Source organism: Scyliorhinus torazame, chromosome 31 (assembly GCF_047496885.1).
Source record: "Scyliorhinus torazame isolate Kashiwa2021f chromosome 31, sScyTor2.1, whole genome shotgun sequence".
In the NCBI taxonomy this organism is placed as follows: Eukaryota; Metazoa; Chordata; class Chondrichthyes; order Carcharhiniformes; family Scyliorhinidae; genus Scyliorhinus; species Scyliorhinus torazame.
Genome location: NC_092737.1, coordinates 11485264 through 11496625, shown reverse-complemented (window position 1 = coordinate 11496625; position 11362 = coordinate 11485264). Strand labels below are relative to the sequence as shown.

Genomic DNA, 11362 nt, shown 5'->3' with positions numbered 1-11362 from the left:
AGAAGCAAAAGTGAAACCAACACTGGACTTGACACACTCCCCTTCTCGCATTGCCCTTCCACATTGCAAGAGGTTCATGGCTCCCTCCCTTTAGGATTTAGAAATCATTATGGAGAAATCTTTCCATGAACTGGGTTTTCTGTTGTTCTATTGTAGCTTGGGTGGATAAACTGCTCCACGTGTAGACACTATTCTGTCAAACGTTTGCCCAACACCATGAATCCCAAGATCCATCCTCCTCCACCCTTCACCACAGAATTGGAGCCTTTGTTGTTTTCAGTCTTCCTCAGGAGCCTCGTTTCAGCCCCTCGATTCTGATTGGTTGGGCAAGCCAGGGTTGATGGCTGAAAAATTGAACTGAGTGCTGCAATTAATGTCTTATCTTTTGGCTGACATTTCATTCCGTGTTCACTGAATCCTGGTCACGCTTGTCAGAAAGGCTGATTCATGGTGAGAACAGAATAGCATGTGTTCAAAACCGAGCCAGAACTGCTTTACAGGGTCAGAAGTGCTGGTCTGATAATGTATATAAGCCCAGAGTCCGCAGTGCACAAACACCTCACAGAGAGGCAAACAACTCACCGCAACCATGAAGTACCTGAGTCTACTTCTCCTTTTCGCCCACATGGCGGGGCTCTTGGCAGGTAGGGAGCAATGTGCTTTGCCTCTCTTTTAATACTGTTTTACCTGTCCTTGCAGCCTCTGGACAGAGCTCCAAGTGTCCGGTGTGGAGCTTGCAGCCTCTCGATGGGGTTCTGCCACTTTCGAGGGGATGTCAAAACCTTGAAGAGAGGGCAGAGGCTCTTTACTAGAATGGTCACAGGGCCAGGGGGGACTTGGGTTATGCCCGAGACTGTAGAACCTGGGAGTGTTCTCCTGAGAGTGGAGAATTTTAAGGGGGAATCAGTTATGAAGGGACTTGATGGAGTAAATGAGGAGAGATTGTTTCCACTGGCAGTAACCAGAGAAGTCAGATTGAACTGATTCTCAAACATACCAGAGGGAAAATGCGACAACTGTTTCTGTACAGTGAGTTGCTGCGATCAGCGAATGACCAGGCGAAAGAACGGGGGCAGCACATTCCCAGAATTATTTTGAATTTACAATAGAGAATTTGCCACTGCAACTGGAGGAAGCATTCTACCCAAATATTCTTCAGCAGTAACTGTGCTCAATGTAAAGACTTCAGTGATGAAGAGTAACGAGATAAACTGGGATGTCCTTCCTCAGGGGAAAGAATGTCCATGGGAGATTTAATCCAAATGTTCAGAATTATGAGCATTTGATAGGGTAACAAAGAAACTCTTTCCTCTGGCAGGGTGGTCGGTAAGCAGAGGCCATGATTTGAGATAAGTTGTAAAGGGAGCAGAGGGGAAACATATTTTAACACAGCGGGTTGCTGTGATCTGGAATGTGCTGCCTGAAAGGCCAGCGGAGTCAGATTCATGAGGAACTTTCAAAAGGGAATTGGTAAGTATTGGATTGGGAAACATTTAAAGGACTCTGCGGAAGGAGCAGGTGGAGTTGGGCATCCGAGTATAATGTGAGTATGTAATTACATAAATCAAGGACTTGGAAACTGCACAAGTCTGTCCTGCCCTGAGATGTGATAATTAACCAGACATCAATGCAAAATTAATCTAACTGCATGCTTCATCATCATGGATAAAGACTGCTGAGTCCTTTTCCTACAGGATTGAACTTTTCCTTTCCGACTTAACGTTTAACAGTTGCATTAATTAGTGGAGGGGGTAATGTTACACAGCTTGTAGATGTCCTCCAAATGTTTTGGATTGAATAAATTAATTAGGGAAGCAAAATATATAATACTTTCTGATATTAGTTTATTATTTTGACCCTGACTTTTATTTGTTTGTGTTTTTTCTCCGTTAACCCCTTTTTCCCCCCAAAAGAAATCATTTTTAAAAATTAAGACTCCTTCTTTGCAACGCTGACTGCAAGAACACTGTTCGCGGGCTGCTTCTTTGCAATGCTGACTGTGAGGACACCATTCCTAAAGCGCTTCACTGTGACACTGACTGCGAGGTGTCCTGAGAAAAGGTTCAGCAGAGGGAGATGTTCAGCCAATATTAGAAAAGACAGCGAGAGAGTCAGGAAGGCATAGATGTTCTGGACCAATCAAGTCACAAGGGAGTTTGACAAGATTGGTGGTATTTATTTTAATGCAAAAACAAGGAGCATGAGGAACCAGGCAGATGAGTTGAGGGCACAAATTAGAACATGGGCATGATCTCGTTGAGACATGGTTGAGAGAGGGGCAAGTTTGACAGCTCAATCTTCCAGGATATAGGATCTTCAGGCGAGACATGGAAAGAGGTAAAGGAGGAAGGGGTGTTGAAATTTTGATCAGGGAATCAATTACAGCAGTAATGAGGGACAACATCTTAAGGAGCTCTTCAAATTAAGCCTGATGGGTAGAACCTAAAAACCAAAAAGGAGCAATCACATTGCTGGGCGTGTTCTATCGGCCCCCTAACAGTCCGAGAGAAATAGAAGGCAGATATCTAGGCGAATTTCAGAGCGGTGCTGAATACTGTAGTGATAGTAGGGGCTTTCAACTTCCCCAACGTTAACTGGGGTAGTCATAGTGTGAAAGGTTTAGAGGGAGCATAATTCTTAAAATGCAACCAGAATTTCTTTAAGCCTGAACGTAGAAGGCTCTATAAGACGGGGTGGTCCTGGACTTGCATTTGACATGAAAGCAATCTTCATTAGATTCAAGATTGTTATGGAAAAGGACACGGTTGAACTAGGGAACGGCCGATTTCAATAAGATCAGATATGATTTGGCCAGAGTGGACTGGGAGTAGACACGTTTCGGTAAATCTGTGACACGACAGTGGGATCCATTCAAGAAGGAAATAGGGAGAGTACAGGGTCAACATTTGTCAATGAAGAAAAAGGGTGGAACCAGTAAATCCAATGAACCCTGGATATCAATGGATATACAGCGTTAGATAAAAAGAAAAGGGAGGCTTATGACATATATAGAGCGCTCAAAACAGCAGAAGCCCTGGAGGTGTAGAGAATGTACAAGTACAAACTAGAATATGATATTAGGAGAGCAAAAAGGGGACATGAAAGGATACTGGCAGATAAAATAAAGGAAAATCCTCAATTGTTTTCCATGTACATTAAGGATAACAGGGAAAGAGAAGGACCTATTAAGCACCTCAGCGGTAATTTGTGTGTGGAGCCGAAGGATGTAGGTAGGATTCTAAATGAATACTTGATTAGGTATTGAGTAGGTTGGCAGGTGTAAAAGTCGACAAAACTCCAGGGTCAGATGAAATGTATCCCAGGCTGTTGAGTGAAGCGCGGGCTGGCAAAAAATTTCCGATTCTTGTCTGGCCACAGGAGAGGTGCCGGAGGACTGGAGGACAGCCAATGTGGTTCCATTATTCAAGAAGGGAGGAAGGGATAAACACAGGCCAGTCAGTCTAACCTCAATGGTGGGGAAACTATTGGAAGCAATTCTGAGAGACAGAATTAATCTGCATTTGGGGAGGCAGGGGTTAAGCAAGAACAGTCAGTATGGTTCTGTTCAGGGGAGATCATGTCTGATCAACCTAATTGGGTTTTTCAAAGTCGTAAACTAGTGTGTAGTTGAGGGCAATACATCATGTGGTCCACCTGGACTTCAGCAAGGCTTTTGATAAGGTGCCACATGGGAGACTGAATGCAAAGGTAAGAGTCCAGGAAATGTGGATGATTGAATCCAGAACTGGCTGAGTGGCAGGAAGCAGACGGTGCTCATAGAATATCTACAGGGCAGTGGGAGACCATTTGGACCATCGAGTCTGTACCGACCCTTCGAACGAGCACTCTACCCATGTCCACTCCCCCGTCCACCCTACTCTATCCCCGTAACTCAATAGATTAATCTGCACATCCCTGGACACTAACGGGTAATTTAACACGGACAATCCACCTAACTTGCACATCTTTGTACTGTGGGAGGAAACATGAGCAACCGGAGGAAACTTACAGCGACACGGGGAGAACATACAAACTCCACACAGACAGTAACTCAAGGCACGAAGAGTTGAACCAGGGTCCCTGGCGCTGTGAGACAACAGTGCTAACAACTGTGCCACCCTGCCACCCCTAAATGGTGGTCGAGGGGTGTTTTTCTGACTGGAAGCCTGTGTCCAGTGGGGTTCCGCCGGGATCAGTGTCGGGGTCCCTTGCTGTTTGTGGTTTATATAAATGATTTAGACTTGAATGTAGGACGGTTGATCAGTAAGTTTGCAGACGAGAGAAAAATTGGCAGGCTGGTAAATAGTGAGGATAGCCTCAGATTTCAGGAGGATATAGACGGGCTGGTCAAATGGGCTAATCAGTGGCAAATGGAATTCACCATGGATAAGTGTGAGGTGATGCACTTGGGCAGGACAAACAAGGCAAGGGAATACAGGATAAACGTTAGAATCCTGGGAAGCACCGAGGATCAGAGGGACCTCAATGTGCATGTACACCCGTCAATTGAGGCAGCAGGGTGGGTGGATACAATGGTTAAGATGTTATAGGGTATAATTGCCTTTATTAGCTGAGGCACGGAGTTTAAGAGCAGGGAGGTTATGCTGGAACTGTATAAAATGTTGGTTCGGTCACAGCTAGAGGATCGTGAGCAGATCTGGAATCCACATAAGAGGGGCGTGATCGCACTGGAAAGGGTGCAGAGGAGATTTAGCAGGATGTTGCCTGAGCTGGAGAGTTTTAGCTACAAAGAGCGATTGGATAGACTGGGATTGTTTTCCTTGGAGCAGAGGAGACTGAGGGGGGGCATCCCAAAAGCAAATAAAACAAACTGAGGTGGTTGTTTTTGATCAACGCAGACGCAATGGGCCGAATGTCCTTTTCTGTGCTGGAGACTTTTATTACCTCAGCACTTTATGTAAATGTTTGTAAAGATTCAAATCAATCCATGATTCATGGAAACCGAGATGAATTATTTTCTTTTGGCAGACCATTATGGTGCTTCCCAATATGGTATGTATTTTAGTCCTGAGAATTTAATAATCAATTTTTGTCTGTTTTAATCTCTAGAAAGAATAATACAAGCACTCTTAGTAAAATTGTTCATAATACCCAAATCCAAATCCCTTCGCTGCACCATTCCACGCTCACTGGCTGCTTCTAACATGTTCCAAAACTGTTAAAAGTGTAAATTCTCTTCAGTTGGCAATAGCGACCAAATCCGTTTAGCTAACCATCTGGTCCTATTGCGATCCTGGACCAGACCCCAACAGTTACTAGGATACCGGACAGAACCCCTAATATTTTATTTTTAATTTGTAAGACTGCGAGGAAAGACTCCAGGAGTGATTCCACACACAAATCGGGATATGGTGTATTAAACAAGCTTTCTTATTAACACAATATTAAAACTACATTTAACAGCACAAACATATAGCTACAATTACCAGTGAAACAATGCTTCACAATAAAATAATAACTACCATCTTTCTATCGCCAATAAAGCAGAACCTCATCACCCACTTTTAAATACAGTTAGCATACCCAGAATACTTCCTTTCTCGAGATGTCTTGGACAAACTGCCTTGATAGAGAGAGATCCTTCAGGGACCAGCCCGCAGGTCCTTGCCTGTGTCGAGCTACTGTTTAACTTCCCAGCATTTGGCAAAAAGCTCATGTTTTGTTCACAGTCAAATCTTTTTAACTGAACTGTTTCTCCAGAAGCTGCTAGCCTGTGCAAACATAGGTCAAAACGCACTACGTTTCCAGAAACTGCTCGCCTGTTCACAGACAGATCTAAGCTAAACTCAACACCTGACTGCTTCAGCCCCCGGCTCTTCCCATTAACCACATAATCTCGATCCCACTAACTGGGTTATGACCATCTGACTAATGGCGATGCTTCTATTTCATCCCCAGGGAATATTTCTAGAAACAAAATTCCATCAGCCTTGCTTTGGCAAACAATATCCATGGCTGGAATAAATTATGATCTTACTTTTACAATATTTTCATTGCACCTCTGTAGCCCCAAAGTCTAGCTGCCTTTCAAACCAGGATTTTTAACAACATTACTGCAGCAATCAAATACACACCCCAACCCAGGCGTTTAACCATTACTGCACCAGGTACATATAATACTATATTTATATATGAAATTCCGACATTCATCACACCTCCCCCTTAAAAAAATGAACTAACAATATGAAAAGATGGCTTTGCTTTCTAAAGCCTTTGAACTTCAAACCTTACTCGTTACTAAATACCATTAATACTCAATAAGATACATTGAAATTACTCACCAGGGAACAAAATATATTTGTGTTCTCCAAAACACAGCAGAAAATGGCATTCCCCAAAATTTGCAGCAGGTTAGAGATTCAGCTGACCCGATGAAATATGATAATGACAAATTTCAGACCCTGCACACGAAAAAACACCCTCTGGCTTCCCACTTTGTGATTCTGAAATACAGATTTCTGGTTGAAACCACTCATGCCCAGAAATCTCAGGACTTCTCTCCTCGTTGACCGTAATGGAAACTCCCCAAAGCTTTCGTTTTCACCTGCGGTGGGGCGATCTGACCAGGAATTGTATGACCGAAGGCAGCAACCAGCATCCACCCTCCTGTAGTCGATCGATAATTCTTTTAAATGTTCCAAATGCTTCTTCCACATTTGACTAAACACTACAAAATCGTCAGTGTACACGGCACAATTGTTTAGTCCGGACATGACCTTGTTGGTTAATCTTTGGAATGTTGCTGGGGCATTCTTCATTCCGAACTACATTCATTTAAACTGACACAGACCATTAGACGCCACAAAAGCCAAAATCTCTTCACCCTGTCTGATAAAAGTACTTGCCAAATATCCTTTAAGTAAGACAAGTTTGGAAACAAAATTTGTTTGTCCCACCTTTTCAACACAGTCTTCCAAACATCAGGGGTTTGGGAATACTAATTGTACAATCACACCATTAAACACTTTTGCAGCACCAGTCCCAGCTGCCTTTCACTGTCTGCCCATGGGTGGGAAGGTTGGACTGGAGTTGGATGTGGGCCTATGGTGTTAGCACACATCGGACCCATGCACATCCAACAGGCCATGACGGCCACAGTATGAGACAGCCTCAGTCTACGACCCAAACCTGGCTCCATCTCCCCTCACCACCCCCCGAAAAAAATAATGTGGAGGTGTCCCCGTGGTATAACCAGAGATCATCCAGCCGGCTGCGGTCCGTTATCTAAATGACAGGAGTCAGACTACCTTGGAAGGTTAGGAGCAGCTTATCTTACAACAAGTCGTCATCATCCTCCGCGCCTTCCCCAGAGAAGCCGCACCTTTAGGGGCCAAGCCCTCACCTTGCGGAGCTAGCCCCGCGCCGGAGTCGTTGGCACGCCGCCGCCGAATTTTCGGTGCCGGAGAATTTGGAGGCCGGCAGGGGAGGGATTCACGCCGCCCCCCGGCGATTCTCCGACCCGGCGGGGGGTCGGAGAATCCCGCCCAGCGAATGAACTAACAGTATTGGAAGACAGTGAGAAAACCCATGGCAAACTGCATAGACCTCCCCAACCTGTGTACAATCAGCAGTGAAGGCAATGGTCTATATAGTGAGAAGCCATTCAGCCGATTGGCTAGGATTGGCCAGTAACTGCATGTTTTAACGTCAATAGAAATAGTTCTCCCCAAACAGCGAGGTCAAATATTTCCAACTTAGCTGATGGTCAACAAGCAGGTGCCACTTGAACAGGTAATTCTATCCAGTCAGGAACATTCTGAGTTACTCACGTAACTCTGCCCTGCCTAGTGACCATTAACCAGACCGCAAAGCAAATTGATCAAATATATAGAAAAATCGCTGCACTGTTGTCATACAGTGCTGGTTTTTTTTTAACCATATTTAGATTTTTAAAACAACAGAGTGAAGAATTCCACACAAATCATGCTGGATTACCCAGAAATAATCCGAGGATAAATAAAAGCATTAAGCAAGTTCAAATGACGTGAATATGAATGGTAATGTTTATATCAATTGTAAAAGGTGAGGAGAGAATTTTATATTTTATTCTCTGCATTGATGCAAGACAGATATTCATCTGCGAACGGATGGGAAATTAATAAAGTGAAATAAAATGATTATGATTCGTAATTTTAATTTAATTTTTGAAAGAGCAACACCTACCCATAATCCTTGCACCATTTATTATTCCAGTTTTAGAACTAATTGTGTTGAACATGTGGATTTCTAATACATTCTCTCAAAACATGTTAACACCAATCTATTCCTTCCACAGCATACGTAATCTCCGACAAAGGTATTGTTTCAATTTTACTGATCAGTTTCTCAACATGGAATAAGGACACAGACACTGAATAATATAAGATGTTGTTCACAGCCAATCACAAACCCCACCACTGCCCCATCACCCTGCACATTGACATCGACTCCCTTGTTACACAGTACTCATGGGGTTTATTTGCTATTATCGAAATTACTGGTCAGGAATTGAGTATGTTTCTGTTATGAGAAGATGCTGCAGAAATTACATCAACCAAGCTTTCTAATTAACTAAATATTCAGCTGACCCCATGAAATATGATAGCAGCAAATTTCAGATCCTGCCCTATCAATCCAGGCTCTCACTTTGTGATCCCGATAGGAGGACACAAAAGGTATTTGAACACACCGACTGTGGGGAAATCCATGGTGAACTGCATCTCTATCCCACACTGTGTGAGGACTGTAATAAAATCAATGGTCACAATATGCCTAATATATTGTGTTAACTGCTGGACATGTCAACATCCAGGCAGCATGGGAACATATCATTCTAAACAATCAATGATGGCCACAGCTACTTAATTTAGTGATGCTCTGTGGTATTGGGTATGGGTTAATCAGACAAACATGCAAATTTATACAACTTGATAGTTTAGCAAAATGATAAATAATTAGCGTTCCTCCATTTTTGTCACAATGAACAGCGACACGCTGTGGTGAATATCAGACAAAGGAATGTCACATAGTTTGTACATTACCTGTTCTGGAGTTAAAATGAACTTAAATCAGTTGAAATTATGAAAATGTGAATGATATATATACTGTTATAATCCTGAAGGAGGGAAATATACATAATACTCTGTACTTTAGTGCAAGATACTTAGATATTCACCTGAATCACGAGTAAGGATCAGTAAACTGCTTAGAAAATATGCACAGCAATGTTCCTTCTATATGTGGAAAAGAAATTATAACCCAAGAACTGTGCAATGTGTAAGGTACCGATTACTGAATTGGTTTGTGTAAATGTTGTTTCCCAATTCATTCTTTGCAAACAATGTTAACGTCAATCTGTTTGTTCCACAGATTGCGATATTTATCCAGGTAAAGTATTGTCATTAATTTTATATATTACACTCTCCAACAAGTACAGTGACAGAGTTGGAGCAATAAATATTGATGATAGCCAAACAATCCCTTCAATACATTAGTACAGTACATCTAATCCCTCACTACAAAGTATGAACTGGTGAATTTGCTGTTCTCAAAATTACTTGCCAAAGAAAATATGTATTTTGGTCCTCCAGAAAGCAGTAGAAATTAGTATTTCTCAAATATTGTTGTTGCTGAGAGTTTCAGCTGATCCTATGAAAAGTGATTACAGCAAACTTTAGGTCCTGCCAAGGAAAACCTCTCCTTTTATAATTCCTGTAAGATAGGGAATGAATGAACCGTATTGAATGAGCAACTGTGAGTATACCCATGGTAAACCGTATTTACATCCCCAACCTGTTTACACTCAGCAGTGAAGGCAATGATCAACATCGGGGCAAGTTATTCAGACTATTGGCTGGAATAGTCCGGGAGCTGGATGTTTTTAATGGAAAATGAGATAGTCCTATCCAATCAGCTGTGTCAAATATTTCCAACATGCCTGCTGGTCAACATCGAGGAACAGGGTGAAGTTATAGTTCTATCCAATACAGAGCTTTCTGAGTTGCTCAAGTCTGTCCAGCCCTGCTCAGTGGCCATTAACCAGACCGCAAGACTGATTTATCAAATATATAGAAAAATTCCTGCACTGTCATCATACAGCTCTGACCATTTTGGAACAATAAATTGTGAACAAATTACCTCATTATATCATAAAGAGAAGAATGTCACACATCTCAAACTGGATCAGCCCCAAATAATCCTAGTATAAATTAGAGCCATAAATAACTTAAGCATGTTGAAATGAAGTGAGTGTGTTAAACGTCGGTGTGGGCACCAATTTGTGGCAATCACTTGTTTGTCCCGGGGAGGCTTGATGGAGGGTTTTGGAGGTGGCAGAGTGCACGTATAGAGAGGCTGGGGGATCTGTTTATTGATGAGAGTTCTCCTCGTTTGGAGGATTTGAACTGCCGGGAGGGAATGGGTTTCGCTATCTGCTATAAATCGGTGGATGAGTTGGGAAAGGAGTTAGAGTCGGGTCTGTGGGAGGATGCTCTGAGCAGAGCCAACACGTCCTCATCATGTGCCAGGCTCAGCCTGATACAATTCATGGTGGTACACCGGGCACACATGTTGATCAGGTTTATTGGGGTGGAGGACAGGTGTGTGAGGTTTGCAGAACGGCCCGCAAATCATGTCCATATGTTTTGGGCATGTCCGAAGCTTAGGGGATTTTGGCAGTGATTTGCCGATGCCGTGCCCATGGTGCTAAAAACGAGGGTGGCGCCGAGTCCTGAGGTGGCGATCTTTGGAGCGTCGGAAGACCCGGGAGTCCAGGGGGTGAGAGAGGCTGACGTTTTGTCCTTTGCCTCCTTGGTAACCTGGAGACGGATCGAATTAGCGTAGAGGGACTATGAGTTAGCGACATGGCTGGGTTCCTCAGGCTGGACAAAATTAAATTCACCCTGAGAGGATCAGCGTTAGGGTTCGTTCGGAGGTGGCAGCTGTTTATCGACTTCTTCAGGAAAGCTAAACTGTTAGCGGATACAATAAGGCGGTGGGTTCGGGAATAAGGGGGAGTTTAGTTTAGGCTGGAACAGCGAGAAGAGATGCAGGGACTTGGTGGGTGTGTCTTTAAGCCACGTTGGCGGGGTACGGTTGTTGGTTGGTTGGGTGATACGCACTGATTTATGTTTATATTTGTATTTGTATCTTTTGTTGTTGTAAAACCATGAATGGCTGAATAAAATGTTTGTTAAAAAACAAAATGAAGTGAGTGTAAATGGCAATATTCATATTAATTGTAAAAACGTAGCTCAATAAAGAAACTGAGAAGGAGCAGATTTTGTATTTTACTCTCTGCATTGATGCAAGACAAATATTCATCTGTGAACAGATGGGAAATTAATAAACCAAAATAAAATGA

At 43.0% G+C, this 11362-nt stretch overlaps 1 long non-coding RNA gene across 1 annotated transcript; it reads left to right on the top strand.

The window, feature by feature from the left end:
* The first annotated feature begins 507 nt into the window (after positions 1-507).
* On the top strand, positions 508-9388 carry LOC140404790 (uncharacterized). The gene is made up of 3 exons (XR_011938580.1): positions 508-644; positions 8297-8317; positions 9370-9388. It is a non-coding gene; the product is annotated as an uncharacterized lncRNA (long non-coding RNA).
* The last annotated feature ends 1974 nt before the right edge of the window (positions 9389-11362 follow it).